At 48.0% G+C, this 13,177-nt stretch overlaps 1 pseudogene; it reads left to right on the top strand.

The window, feature by feature from the left end:
• Positions 1–8,146: 8,146 nt before the first annotated feature.
• LOC146405061 (large ribosomal subunit protein eL22 pseudogene) lies at positions 8,147–10,340 on the top strand (annotated as a pseudogene).
• The last annotated feature ends 2,837 nt before the right edge of the window (positions 10,341–13,177 follow it).

The raw sequence follows: 13,177 nt of genomic DNA, 5'->3' as shown, positions 1-13,177 counted from the left end.
GTCTCACATTGTTTGAACTCAGAAGAACCAATTTTTCTTTTTCCCCCAATTATTACCAGAGGCCTCACACTAGACCCAGTCCAGCTTAAGTCAGACCCAGTCCGACCTCAGACCCAGTTCAGTTTCTGTTAAGTCAGTTGACCCCCAGACCCAGTCCAGAGAAAGAAATGCTCAAATAGGGAGTTCCTGTCGTGGCACAGGGGAAGTGAATCGGACTGGGAGCCATGAGGTTAAAGGTTCGATCCCTGGCCTTGCTCAGTGGGTTAAGGATCGTTGCCATGAGCTGTGGTGTAGGTCGCAGACGCGGCTCGGATCCCGTGTTGCTGTGGCTCTGGTGTAGGCTGGTGGCTACAGCTCCAATTCGACCCCTAGCCTGGGAACCTCTGTATGCCACAGCAGCAGCCCAAGAAATGGCAAAAAGACAAAAGCAAAAACAAACAAAAAAGCTGGAAGCAGAGTAAGGAAATTGTTGATCGGCTACAGCGTAAACCCCAGTTGGCTTGATTGTGCTTAGGTTTTCCTTTCACGACCTTGAGTCACAGGCTTAGATTTTGCTTCGCTTCCATGGGGGACATGGCATTAGAGCCACTTCAGTCTAACAGCCTCCTTGTTCAATTAATTTAACACCAGCCTTTCTCCGGTACCACTTCGTCAGCCTCCTCTTCTCCCTGCCCCAGTCTTGTTCCCTCACAGCGCTAGAATTTCTAAAGCAAACCTGGTGTCGCATCTGACTTGCTTAAAGCCCCCTCTGGCTCCCCGTTGCCCTCAGGATCAGAATCCATTCCTTCCCCGTGCAGCTGCCCTTCATCCTCTTCTCTCACCACCTCTCAAGGAGGCGGCTGTGCACGTGCAGTGCCCTCGGCCTGGGGTGCATTTCTCCTTCTGCTCCAGGTTCAAATCTCCTCCCTCATCTTTCAGCTTTCCCGCAGGCATTTCAAGGACCTCCCACATCTGGGACTGTGCTTCCCCACAAAACCCAGTTAGGAAAATACAATAAAATAATTGCCTTCTTATCTGTATGTCAAAATAACATACTGAAATGTTAATTTATCTTTTGTTCTCCCTGCTGTGGGAGAATTAGCAGGCCGTTGATTTGAATGCCTGTGTACATAGAAGCAAAGCAGCAGGATTGTCCCAGAGCAGAAGGATGTCAACAGAAAGAATTCCAGGGGTGGCAGGGAAGAGATCCTGCCAGACGTCTCCTAGGTCCTGAGAGCAAAGGGGAAGTGAATTCCGAAAGACAGCAGTGAGTGATGGCTCGAAGCAAGATCTCAATTCTCTGCTCAGGAATTGAACCTGGGCAGCTTGGATGAAACCCAGGAATCCTAGCCACTAGACCAGGTAGAGGCTGAAAGCAGGATTGCCCTGATTCTTGCCCCCTGTTGAAAGCAAGACTATCTCAAGGAGGAAAAGACTGTGAAAACAGATATAAAGTTTATTGTTATCCACACAGTACAACATGTGGGAGGGCCGACGGAGAAGTAGTCTGTTCCTCTAAGGCAGAAGCAAAGCAGTGAGACACACCCACAGGAGTGAGGGTGTGGGTGTCCCCTCAGGAGGCGCAGGCCAGAGAGCTGACTTAAACCACTTACATGGGCAGTTCCCGTCGGGGCTCAGTGGTTAACGAACCCAACTAGCATCCATGAGGATGCCGGTTCGATCCCTGGCCTCGCTTGGTGGGTTAAAGACCCAGCGTTGCCGGATCTCTTGTTGCTGTGGCTGTGGCGTAGGCCGGCGGCTACAGCTCTGAATGGACCTCTAGCCTGGGAACATCCATATATATGCTGTGGGTGCGGCCCTAAAAAGACAAAAAAAAAAAAAACCCAACAAACCCAACACTTACATGGGACAATTCTTCCAGGTCTTTGTCTTCCTTTGGCCAGTTATCTTTTTCTATCTTTCACACCTGACCAGACCCTGGGCCCTCCCCTGATCTGCATGCCCATCTTTTGGCCAAGATGGGGTCCAAAGCAAAGCATGGTGGGAAGGTTAGCTAGACTTATTATGGCCTGGCACCCCCTTCCTTTTTTTTTTTTTTTTTTTTTGTCTTTTTGCCATTTCTTGGGCCACTCTTGTGGCATATGGAGGTTCCCAGGCTAGGGGTCTAATTGGAGCTGTAGCCACTGGCCTACGCCAGAGCCACAGCAATGCGGGATCCGAGCCGCGTCTGCAACCTACACCACAGCTCATGGCAACGCTGGATCCTTAACCCACTGAGCAAGACCAGGGATCGAACCTGCAACCTCATGGTTCCTAGTCAGATTCGTTAACCACTGCGCCATGACAGGAACTCCTCCCCCTCCCTTTTTGACCCAGAGGGGTCTCTCTGCACCTGTGTAGTGGGGGTCTCCCTGACCCTGAGGGTGGCAAGTACGTGACCTCTTGGTCTTTTGTCCAGCTCCTATTCAACCCCTAGCCTGGGAACCTCCACATGCTGCGGGAGCAGCTCTAGAAAAGACAAAAAAAAAAAGAGGTTAGTTGCAAATCTCTCTCCTGGAGCCCATCTATCTCCTGCCTGAGAAGGTCTCTGTGGACAGAAAAAGGCTCGCTTGAGAAAGCCAGGGTAATGGAGAGACCTGCAGGCAGGGCAGGAGTGGGTCAGTGGGGAAGAGCAGACTGGGCATTTCAGCATGTGCAAAGGTCCTGTGGTGGATGGGAACGGACTCTTAGCAAGAGGAAAGTAGCAGGGATGAGGTACGGCTGGAGGCGGGGCCAAGCATGGAGGGTTGCAAAGCTTTGGTTGAGGATCGTGATCTGTTTTCTCAGAGCAAGAGGAGGTAACCAAAATTTTTTTCGGTTTTTTTTTTTGGTCTTTTTTTTTTGCTATTTCTTGGGCCGCTCCTGCGGCATATGGAGGTTCCCAGGCTAGGGGTCAAATCGGAGCTGTAGCCACCGGCCTACGCCAGAGCCACAGCAACGCAGGACCCGAGCTGCGTCTGCAACCTACACCACAGCTCACGGCAACGCCGGATCCTTAACCCACTGAGCAAGGGCAGGGACTGAACCCGCAACCTCATGGTTCCTGGTCGGATTTGTTAACCACTGCGCCACGACAGGAACTCCTCCCGAAGGGTTTTTAAACACTGGTGGGGAGGTTGACATTATCAGATTAATATTTTGAAGAGAACTGTGGAAACATATCATCGGGGAACAAAGAGTGGAGGCAGGAGGCGGGTAGACAGGCTTCTTCGAAGTGGACCAGGAGAGAAACGAGGAGCTGCCGCTGGGAATAGACCACGGAAGGGGCAGATTCCAGAGTCCCTGAGGAAGTGCCGCAGAAATGGGGGGGGGGGCGGGGGAGGGGAGGGGGCCTCAGGGTTGACCTTGAAGTTCCGGTTTGCAGGAAAGGCGAGGAGGTGGTGCAGTTCACTGAGCTGTGGGCCTGGGGGAGAAAAGCAGCCTTGGGGGAGGGGCGTGTCAGCCGGGGAGCTGTGGCTGCAAAGCCCCAGGAGGCAGAGGCTAGACTGTAAGCCTGTTGTTTTTGGGAGAAGCCCTGGGATTGCTGTCTCCGGAGTTTTCGCAGACTCTTCCCATTCTTCTGCTCCATCATTTTTATTTATTTTTATTTTATTCTATTTTTTCTAGGGCTGCACCCACGGCATATGGAGGTTCCCAGGCTAGCGGTCCAATCGGAGCTGTAGCTGCCGGCCTATCACACAGCCACAGCTCAGGATCCGAACTGCATCTTCGACCTACACCACAGCTCTCGGCAATGCCAGAACCTTAACCCACTGAGTGAGGCCAGGGATCGAACCCTCATCCTCATGGATCCTAGTTGGGTTCGTTAACCGCTGAGCCATGATGGGAACTCCCAGCTCTGTCATTTTTAGCACGCTGGCTTTTTACTCCTAGGTTTGCTGTCTCAGGACAGACATAGCTCCAAACCTCATGTGCTCCCACCAACCTTCCAAGTAGGAAGGGAGGTGCAGGGAACAAGCACCCCCCACACCGGGGCGGTTGGGGGGGGCTCTGCGTTTTTATCTGGGACACAAAGTCTTCTCAGAACCGCCCCCCCCCACACACACAAATATCCCCCTGCCTCTCGGGGGCCAGAACTGGCTGCATGACCTTCCCCGGGCACGGAGAAAGCTAGGAAGGTTGGTATCAGTGACAAGGATTCTTTCCTTGACAAACTCCAGTCAGGCTCCTTTGAACTCTCTTCTCAACTCTGCCCCGACCTGGGGGCTTCTGTGTTCACTCTGCGTTACTCAGTTCAGCGAGGATCTGTGAGGTCGGTTTGCCAGAATCCCCACCCCCGTCCCTGATGTTCTGATGTTTCCACCTAGTAACTTTCCATCCACTGCCCACCCTTGCTCCTTGGCTATCAGTCTCCACTTTTCCTTGGTGTATTCCAAGTTGATCCAGATCTCCTGCCCCTCCTACAAAACCTCATTGCAGTAGCCCCCCCTTTGGAAAAAGTCTGCCTTATCACCCTTGACAAGTGTCATCAATAATTTTCTCTTGGTATCAACTAGAATAGAAAAAATAAAAATCATAAATAATAATAATAATTTTCTCTTGGAGGGAGTTCCCACTGTGGCCCAGTTGTAACGAACCCAACTAGTATCCATGAGGATGCAGGTTCGATCCCTGTCCTTGCTCAGTGGGTTAAGGATCCCGTGTTGCCATGAGCTGTGGTGTAGGTCGCAGACGCAGCTTGGATCCTGTGTTGCTGTGACTATGGCATAGACTGGCAGCTGTAGCTCTGATTCAACCCCTAGCCTGGGAATTTCTATATGCCATGGATGGGCCCCAAAAAGACAAAAAAATTTTTTTTTTCTCTTGGAGTTCCCCTGGTAGCCTAACAGTTAAAAGAGGTGTAGGGAGTTCCTGCTGTGGTGCAGTGGAAATGGTTCCTAGTCAGATTCATTTTTTTTTGGTCTTTTTTCCGGGGCTGTTCCTGCAGCATATGGAGGTTCCCAGGCTAGGGGTCAAATCAGAGCTGCAGCTGCCATCCTACACCACAGTCACAGCAATGTGGGATCCAAGCCATGTCTGTGACCTACAACACAGCCTGCGGCAACGCTGGATCCTTAACCCACTGAGCAAGGCCAGGGATTGAACCTGCATCCTCATGGATACTAGTCAGTTTCCCCTGAGCAGCAAAGGAAACTCTGAAAACATCTTTTTAGAAATGTATCCTTACTGCTTCCAAAAACTTTTCTGGGGGCCTTTGAAAGATGTGTTTACTTAGGGGACCAGCAGGCCTTGATGCTTTCATTCTTCCAACTATGCTAAAATTGGTGGGTCCACTACCAGCATCCTTGCTTGGGGTCCCAGAGGCCATTCATCACCCAGGGCTTGCTGAGCTGGGTAGGAAGCGACCATCAGTGCCCTTCCGGCTGAAGCCCAGGACCCCATTCTCTCTAGACAACAGGATGCAGGAAGGAACCCAGAAGCAAAACCTCCTCCTGTCGAAGGGGGGCGAAGAATTCCTTGCAAGAGAGAAGTTGTCTTAGGTAGAGACTAGGAAGGAAGTTCATGTATACGTGCTGGGTGCACCCGGGGACCTGAGAGCCGTGCCAGAAGCGGAGAAGCATCCCTGAAGACGGAGATGGAGACGGACGGTCACGTAGCGCTTTCCTGTGTGATCAGGGGAATGTTCAGTGCACCGGAATTGTAATCTCTGCTGCTTGTATAATGTAAATCCCTTCAGAAAATGCCCTAATGCAGTGTTTTGCAAACTTTTCAGTGTGCATAGGAGTCGCTTATAGGGCTCATTACTCCTTGGAATTCCTATAGATTCTGACATAGCAGAAAAAGTGGGTAGAAGTTGCTATTATCTGTTCAGCATCCTTCACCCCTTCTTTTGGCATCCTTGGAAACAAAGCGAAAGACAAATACAGAAGCATTTATTCACTTGCTCCCATTCCTTTTGGTCAATGATGGCTCCATGGGCATCGGTTTCACCCACAAGGGTCAGTGCTGAGTGGATCTCCGAGTGACCTATGCTGAGGGGTCAGGAAAGCCCCAGAGCAAGAAACAAGAGGTGCAAAGTGTGGGCAAGGTGCAGTCAGGCTGTACCTTGCAAAGCTGGCAGCAGTGGCTGGGAAAGAGGTATGACTGAGAAGATGTGAAGTAATGCACCAGAGCTTCCTGTATGGTCTGTGTCCTGAACTCTCAGATCTGTTCAGAGCCTCCATTAAGTTCAGTCCATTGCAAGAGGGTGCATGGGATAAGCTATATCTATCCCCACTCCTTTTTTTTTTGGCTGCTTCTGTGTCATTTGAAAGTTCCTGGGCCAGAGATCGAATTCCCGTCACAGCAGTGACCTGAGCTGCTGCCATAACAACACTGGACTCTAAATTGGCAAGCCACCTGGGAACTCCTATCCCCATTCTTCTCTTACCTACACCCAGCATAGTGCTCACCTGCTAAGTGACCCTGAGGTGAAAAAAGCACCACCAGTAAGTGGTGGCACTCATGAGGATTTGAATCCCGTTTGTCTCTAGAGCTTGGGCATTTTTTTTTTTCCTCTTTGTTTTTTAGGGCCGCACCTGCAGCATATTGAAGTTCCCGGGCTAGAGGTAAATCGGAGCTGCAGCTGCCAGCCTACACCACAGCCACAGCAATGCTAGATATGAGCCATGTCTCATGATCTACACTGCAGCTCCCCGAAACGCCTGATCCATAACCCACTTGACAAGACCAGGGATCGAACTCTCATCCTCATGAATACCAGTCAGGTTCATAACCTGCTGAGCCACAGTATGAACTCCCAGAGCTTGGGCTTTTAACCACAACAATGCCTATAGCACAGTGTTAAGGAAATTTTCAAGGTAAGTGGCATCCAGTTTCAGTGACAAAAAAAGCCATAACTGCTTAGAGATGTCTGCCCCAAACAAGGAGGCTGGTAGACACACCACCAAAAGCAAAAGCAACCAAAGAAATATAGATAAATTCTATGCCAAAATGTAAAAACCTTTGGGAGTTCTCTTGTGGCACAGTGGGTTAAGGATCTGGTGTTGTCATTGCAGTGGCTTGGGTTGCTGCTGATGTGGCACAGGTTCGATCCCTGGCCCAGGAACTTCCATCTGCTATGGGCCTGGCCCCTCCCCCGAAAAAATTTAAACATTGGTGCTACAAATTGAGAGTAAAAAGACATCCCATGGAATAGGAGAAAATGTTTACAAATCGTATATCAGGTAAGAGTCTAGATCCCAGAATATATAATGAATCCTCACAACTCAACCAAAGAGTACTAACCAATTTTAAAATGAACCGAGGATTGGAATAGACATTTTTACAAAGAAGATACACAAATGGTGGAAGAACACATGCAACGATGCTCAGCATCATTAGTCATTAGGGAAATGCACATCAAAACCACTCCAGTGTAGCACTGTGCGCCCGCTAGGATAGCCGTAATATAAAAGATGGACAATAACAAGTGTTGGCAAGGATGTGGAGAAACCGGATCCCTCTGACACTGCTGGTAGGAATGTACCATGCAGCAGCTGTGGGAAACAGTTTGGCAGCTCCTCAATAAGTTAAACTTAGAATTACCGTATCTCTCAGCAATTCTACTCCTAGGCATACACCCAACAGAACTGAAAACAGATGTGCAAACAAAGACTTGTACATAAATGTTCATAGCAGCACTATTCACAGTAGCCAAAAGGTGGAAACAAAATAAATGTCCCTTGGAGTTCCCGTCATGGCTCAGCAGAAACGAATCCGACTAGGAATCGTGAGGGTGTGGGTTCGATCCCTGGCCTTGCTCTGTGGGTTAAGGATCCGGCGTTGCCATGAGCTGTGGTGTAGGTCGCAGACACAGCTTGGTGGCACAGCAGTTGCTGTGGCTCTGGTGTAGGCCGGCAGCCGTAGCTCCGATTAGACCCCTGGCCTGGGAACCTCCATATGCTGCAGGTGTGGCCCTAAAATATCCAAATAAATAAATGTATGTCCCTCACGATGAGTAAAAGCTGATTTACACATTTACACATATAATTGAATATTGTCCAGCAATAAGAAAAATGAAATACTGATACATGTGACAATAAGGATGAACCTGGGAAACTTTATGCTAATTAAAAGGAACCAGTCACGAAAGACCAAACTGCATGATTCCTTTTATATGAAATGTCCAAAATATGACAATTTATAGAGACAGAAAGTAGATGAGTGGTTGCTGTGGGATGGGGGGTGGGGACAATGGGAAGTGACCGCTGATGACTCTGGAGCTTCCTTTAGGAGGGAGGAAAGTTTTCTAAAATTAGATCGTTGTGATGGTTGTACAGCTCTGTGAATATACTGGAAAACGTGAACGTGTACCCCACAATCACAGCAAGGCCAGATCCGAGCTGCATCTGCAACCTATACCACAGCTTGCGGCAATGCAAGATCCCAAACCCACTGAGCAAGGCCAAGGATCGACTCAATCCTTGTGGATATTAGTCGGATTTGTTTCTGCTGCATCTGTCGTGGCGCAGTGGTTATGGAATCAGACTAGGAACCATGAGATTGCGGGTTCGATCCCTGGCCTCGCTCAGCGGGTTAAGGATCTGGTGTTGCTGTGAGCTGTGGTGTAGGTCGCAGATGTGGCTCGGATCCCGCGTTGCTGTGGCTCTGGCGTAGGCCGGTGGCTACAGCTCCAATTAGACCCCTAGCCTTGGAACCTCCAATATGCCACGGGAGTGGCCCAAAGAAATGGCAAAAGGACAAAAAAAAAAAAAAAAGAGAGAGAGAGAACTCCCTACAGAGTTTGTTTTTGTTTTTGTTTTTAATGGCCGCACCTGGAGTTCCCAGGCTAGGGTTGAATCAGAGCTGCAGCTGCTGGCCACGCCACAGCAACACCAGATCCGAGCTGCATCTGCAACTTAGGCACTGCAGCATGCCGGATCCTTAGCCCACTCAGTGAGGCCAGGGATGGAACACACATCCTCATGGATACTAGTCGGAGTCTTAACCCATTGAGCCACAACAGGAACTCCCTTGAATTGTACACTTTAAAAGAGTGAATTTTATGGAATAAAAATTATGTCTTTTTTTCCTTTTATTTCTTTTTGCCTTTTCTAAGGCCACTCCCTCGGCATATGGAGGCTAGGGGTCTAATCAGAGCTATAGCTGCCGGCCTTCACCAGGGCCACAGCAACTCGGGATCTGAGCCTCATCTTCGATCTACACCATAGCTCACGGCAACGCTGGATCCTTAACCCACTGAGCGAGGCCAGGGATTGAACCTGTAACCCCACGGTTTCTAGTCAGATTCGTTAACCACTGAGCCATGATGAGAATTCCTATAAATTATATCTTAATAAAGCTTATTTTAAAAACCTGAAAGTTTCATGTCCTAGGAAACCCCTCAATCACTCAGTGAAACCAAGAGGGTTGGTTCCCCTAATGCCACCATTGCCCATATAAAATTGTTCCAAAAAGAACAAGGAGGGAGGGAGTGGGACGGACTGGGAGTTTTGGGTTAAAAGATGCAAACTATTGCCTCTGGCGTGGATAAGCAATGAGATCCTGCTGTATAGCACAGGGAACTATATCTAGTCCCTTATGGTGGAGCCTGATGGAGGATAATATGAGAAAAAGAATGTATATATATATGTGTGTGTGTGTGACTGGGTCACTTTGCTGTACAGCAGAAATTGACCAAACACTGTAAACCAACCATTATGGAAAAAACAAACAGCATTAAAAAAAAAAAAAAAGAACAAGGGAAGTTCACTCAACTCCCTTTCTGCCTCCACTGCCGCCATGGCGCCCGTGAAAAAGCTGGAGACAAAGGGGGACAAAAAAAAGAAGCAGGTTCTCAAGTTCACTCTTGATTGCCCGCACCTGGTGGAAGATGGAATCATGGATGCGGCCAATTTTGAACAGTTTCTTCAGGAAAGAATCACAGTGAATGAAAAAGCTGGGAACCTTGGAGGAGGGGTTGTAATAATGGAAAGAAGCAAAAGCAAGATTACTTACTGTAACTTCCGAGGTGACTTTTTCCAAAAAGTATTTGAAATATCTCACCCAAAAATATTTGATTGGTTCCAGGTTGTTGCTAACAGCAAAGAGAGTTATGAATTATGCTATTTCCAGATTAATCAAGATGAAGAGGAGGAAGAAGATGAAGATTAAAACTCAGTTATCTGTAATATTTCTTATGAGTTCTTGAATAAAACTAAGGAATAATAAAAAAAAAGGAAACACGACAATGGGAGGAAAAATTATGTATACATGTATGTGTCACTTGGTCCCCATGCTGTACAGAGAAAAAAAAAAAAGGAGTTCCCGTCGTGGCGCAGTGGTTAATGAATCCGACTAGGAACCATGAGGTTCCAGGTTCAATCCCTGGCCTTTCTCGGTGTGTTAAGGATCTGGTGTCGCCATGAGCTGTGGTGTAGGTTGAAGCCGCGGCTCGGATCCCATGTTGCTGTGGCTCTGGCGTAGGCTGGCAGCTACAGCTCCAATTCGACCCCTAGCCTGGGAACCTCCATATGCTGCAGGAGCAGCCCTAGAAAAGGCAAAAAGACGATAAATAAATAAATAAATAAATAAATAAATAAATAAATAAATAAAATTTTAAAAAAGGAAAAAAATAAATAAATAAATAAAATAAGAAGAACCAAGGGGGTTGGGGAGAAAATGCAGGGTCCAGAGTGTTAGTTGGCTTATTGCTGTGTTAATGCTGTGTAACAAACAAGCCTATAATGCAGTTTTTTACAAAAGCAAACATTTATTTCTTGCTCACAGGTCTATGGGTCAACTGTGTCTCTACTGAGCCAGTTGGGCCCAGCCTGACTTGGGTGTGTCCCATGCCAGGACCCAGGTTAACAAAGCATTTCCTTGGGTCTTGCTCTTCTCAAGGTAGGTGGCACAAGCAGAGAGAGGCAAAGGCACACCATGGAAACCATGCAGGAGCCTCAGCTAAGATACTCATGCCTGTTCACACTCCATTGGCCAAGGCATGTCATTCTGCCCCACCCCAAGTCAGCAGGACAGGTAAACATTCACAGGCTAATGAGAGGCACTAAAAAGTGTCAAGTCAGGAGTTCCCCTTGTGGCTCAGTGGAAACAAATCTGACTAGCATCCATGAGGATTCAGGTTCGATCCCTGGCCTCACTCAGTGGGTTAAGGACCCAACATTGCTGTGAGCTGTGGTGTAGGTTGCAGATGCGGCTCGGATCCCGCATTGCTGTGGCTGTGGCATAGGCCGGTGGCTGTAGGGCTGTAGCTCAGATTCAACCCTTAGCCTGGGAACCTCCATATGCCGCAACAGCGGCCCTAAAATGCAAAAAAAAAAAAGTCAGCAAGCCTAGGCCTGTGAACTTAGTATAGAGGGGAGTGGAATAGTTGGAAATAAGCCAATCTACACAACTACTGGGCCAAATACTTGCCATTCCTGTGTTATGAGAGATTTGCCTAATGTCCACTGCACTAAGAGTTCTTTCTCTTTAATAGAAATTACTATATTTATTATTACTATTATTTTGCTTTTTAGGGCCACACCCGTGGCATATGGAAGTTCCCAGGCTTGAGGTCAAATTGAAGCTGCAGCTGCCAACCTACGCCACAGGCACAGCAACTCAGGATTCTAGCCTCATTTGAGACTTATTTTTATTTATTTATTTATTTATTTTGTCTTTTTGCCATTTCTTGGGCCGCTCCTGCGGCATATGGAGGTTCCCAGGCTAGGAGTCTAATTGGAGCTGTAGCCACTGGCCTATGCCAGAGCCACAGCAACGCGGGATCCGAGCCGCATCTGCAACCTACACCACAGCTCATGGCAACGCCGGATCCTTAACCCACTGAGCAAGGACAGGGACTGAACCTGGAACCTCATGATTCCTAGTCGGATTCATTAACCACTGAGCCACGGCGGGAACTCCTCATTTGAGACTTATACTACAGCTCACAGCAACGCCAGATCCTTAAGCCACTGAGTGAGGCCAGGGATCGAACCCTCATCCTCATGGATACTAGTTGGGTTCGTTAGTACTGAGCCACGATGGGAACTCCAGAAAGTACTGTATTTTTTTTATGGTGCATTTATTTTATTTTGTCTTTTTAGGGCTGCGCCCATGGCACATGGAAGTTCCCAGGCTAGGGGTTGAATCGGAGCTGTAGCCATTGGCCTACACCACAGCCACAGCAATGCGTGATCTGAGCTTTGTTTGCAACCTACACTGCAACTCATGGCAACGCTAGATCTTTAACCCACTGAGCAAGACCAGGGATTGAACCCGCATCCTCATGGATACTTGTTGGATTCATTACCACTGAGCCACAACAGGAACTCCCAAGAAATCACTGTATTTTAAACTCTGATTATAAAAGCAAAAATATCAGGAGTTCCCATTGTGGCACAGCGGAAACGAATCAGACCAGAAGCCATGAGGTTTTGGGTTCAATCCTTGGCCTCGCTCAGTGGGTTAAGGATCTGGTGTTGCTGTGGCTGTGGCGTAGGCCAGTGGCTATAGCTCCGATACAACCCCTAGCCTGGGAACCTCCATATGCCACTGGTGAGGCCCTAAAAGGACAAAAGACAAAAGACAAAAAAAAAGTAAAAATATCAGACAATACAGAAAGCTTCATTCATTTATTTTTTTGGTTGTGTCTGCAGCATGTGAAAGTTCTTGGGCCAGGGATCAAACCCACACTGCCTGCCGCAGGGACCCGAGCCGCTGTAGTGACAATGCTTAGCCTTTAACCCACTGTGCCACAAGAGAACTCCAATACAGAATACTTGAAAATGTAAAAGCTATAATCCTCTTCCCCTCCAATTCAGGGTTAACTGATGTTAAAGCTTGGTGTTCATTCTTATACAATTTCTTATATATATAGTCACACCAGTGCTATTTTTAACATAAGCAGCATTATGATATAGATACTACTTTGCAATCTCTATTGTTAATTAAAATTTCATGAATACTTTTCCGTATAAAAATACGGATCATCACTTTTTTTCTTTTCTCTCTCTTTGGCCACCCCATGGTATATGGAGTTCCGGGACCAGGGATCAGATCTGAGCCACAGGGACAGCAACGCCGGATCCTTAACCCACTGAGCAAGGGCAGGGACCGAACCCTCGACCTCATGGTTCCTGGTCGGGTCTGTTAACCACTGCGCCACGACGGGAACTCCCTCCATCACTGTTTTTAACCTGCATACGAATTGTCTGGTACGACATTTTGAACGTGCCTATTTTTCACCCAATAATTCTGCCATCACAACAGATTT

The sequence above is a fragment of the Sus scrofa genome, chromosome 2, assembly GCF_054392235.1.
Source record: "Sus scrofa isolate SSC_HxYL_T2T_F1_AM1 chromosome 2, Sscrofa_HxYL_maternal_Yorkshire_Landrace_v2.0, whole genome shotgun sequence".
NCBI lineage: Eukaryota > Metazoa > Chordata > Mammalia > Artiodactyla > Suidae > Sus > Sus scrofa.
The sequence above is the reverse complement of the archived record's forward strand: the minus strand, read 5'-3'. Positions and strand labels throughout refer to the sequence as shown.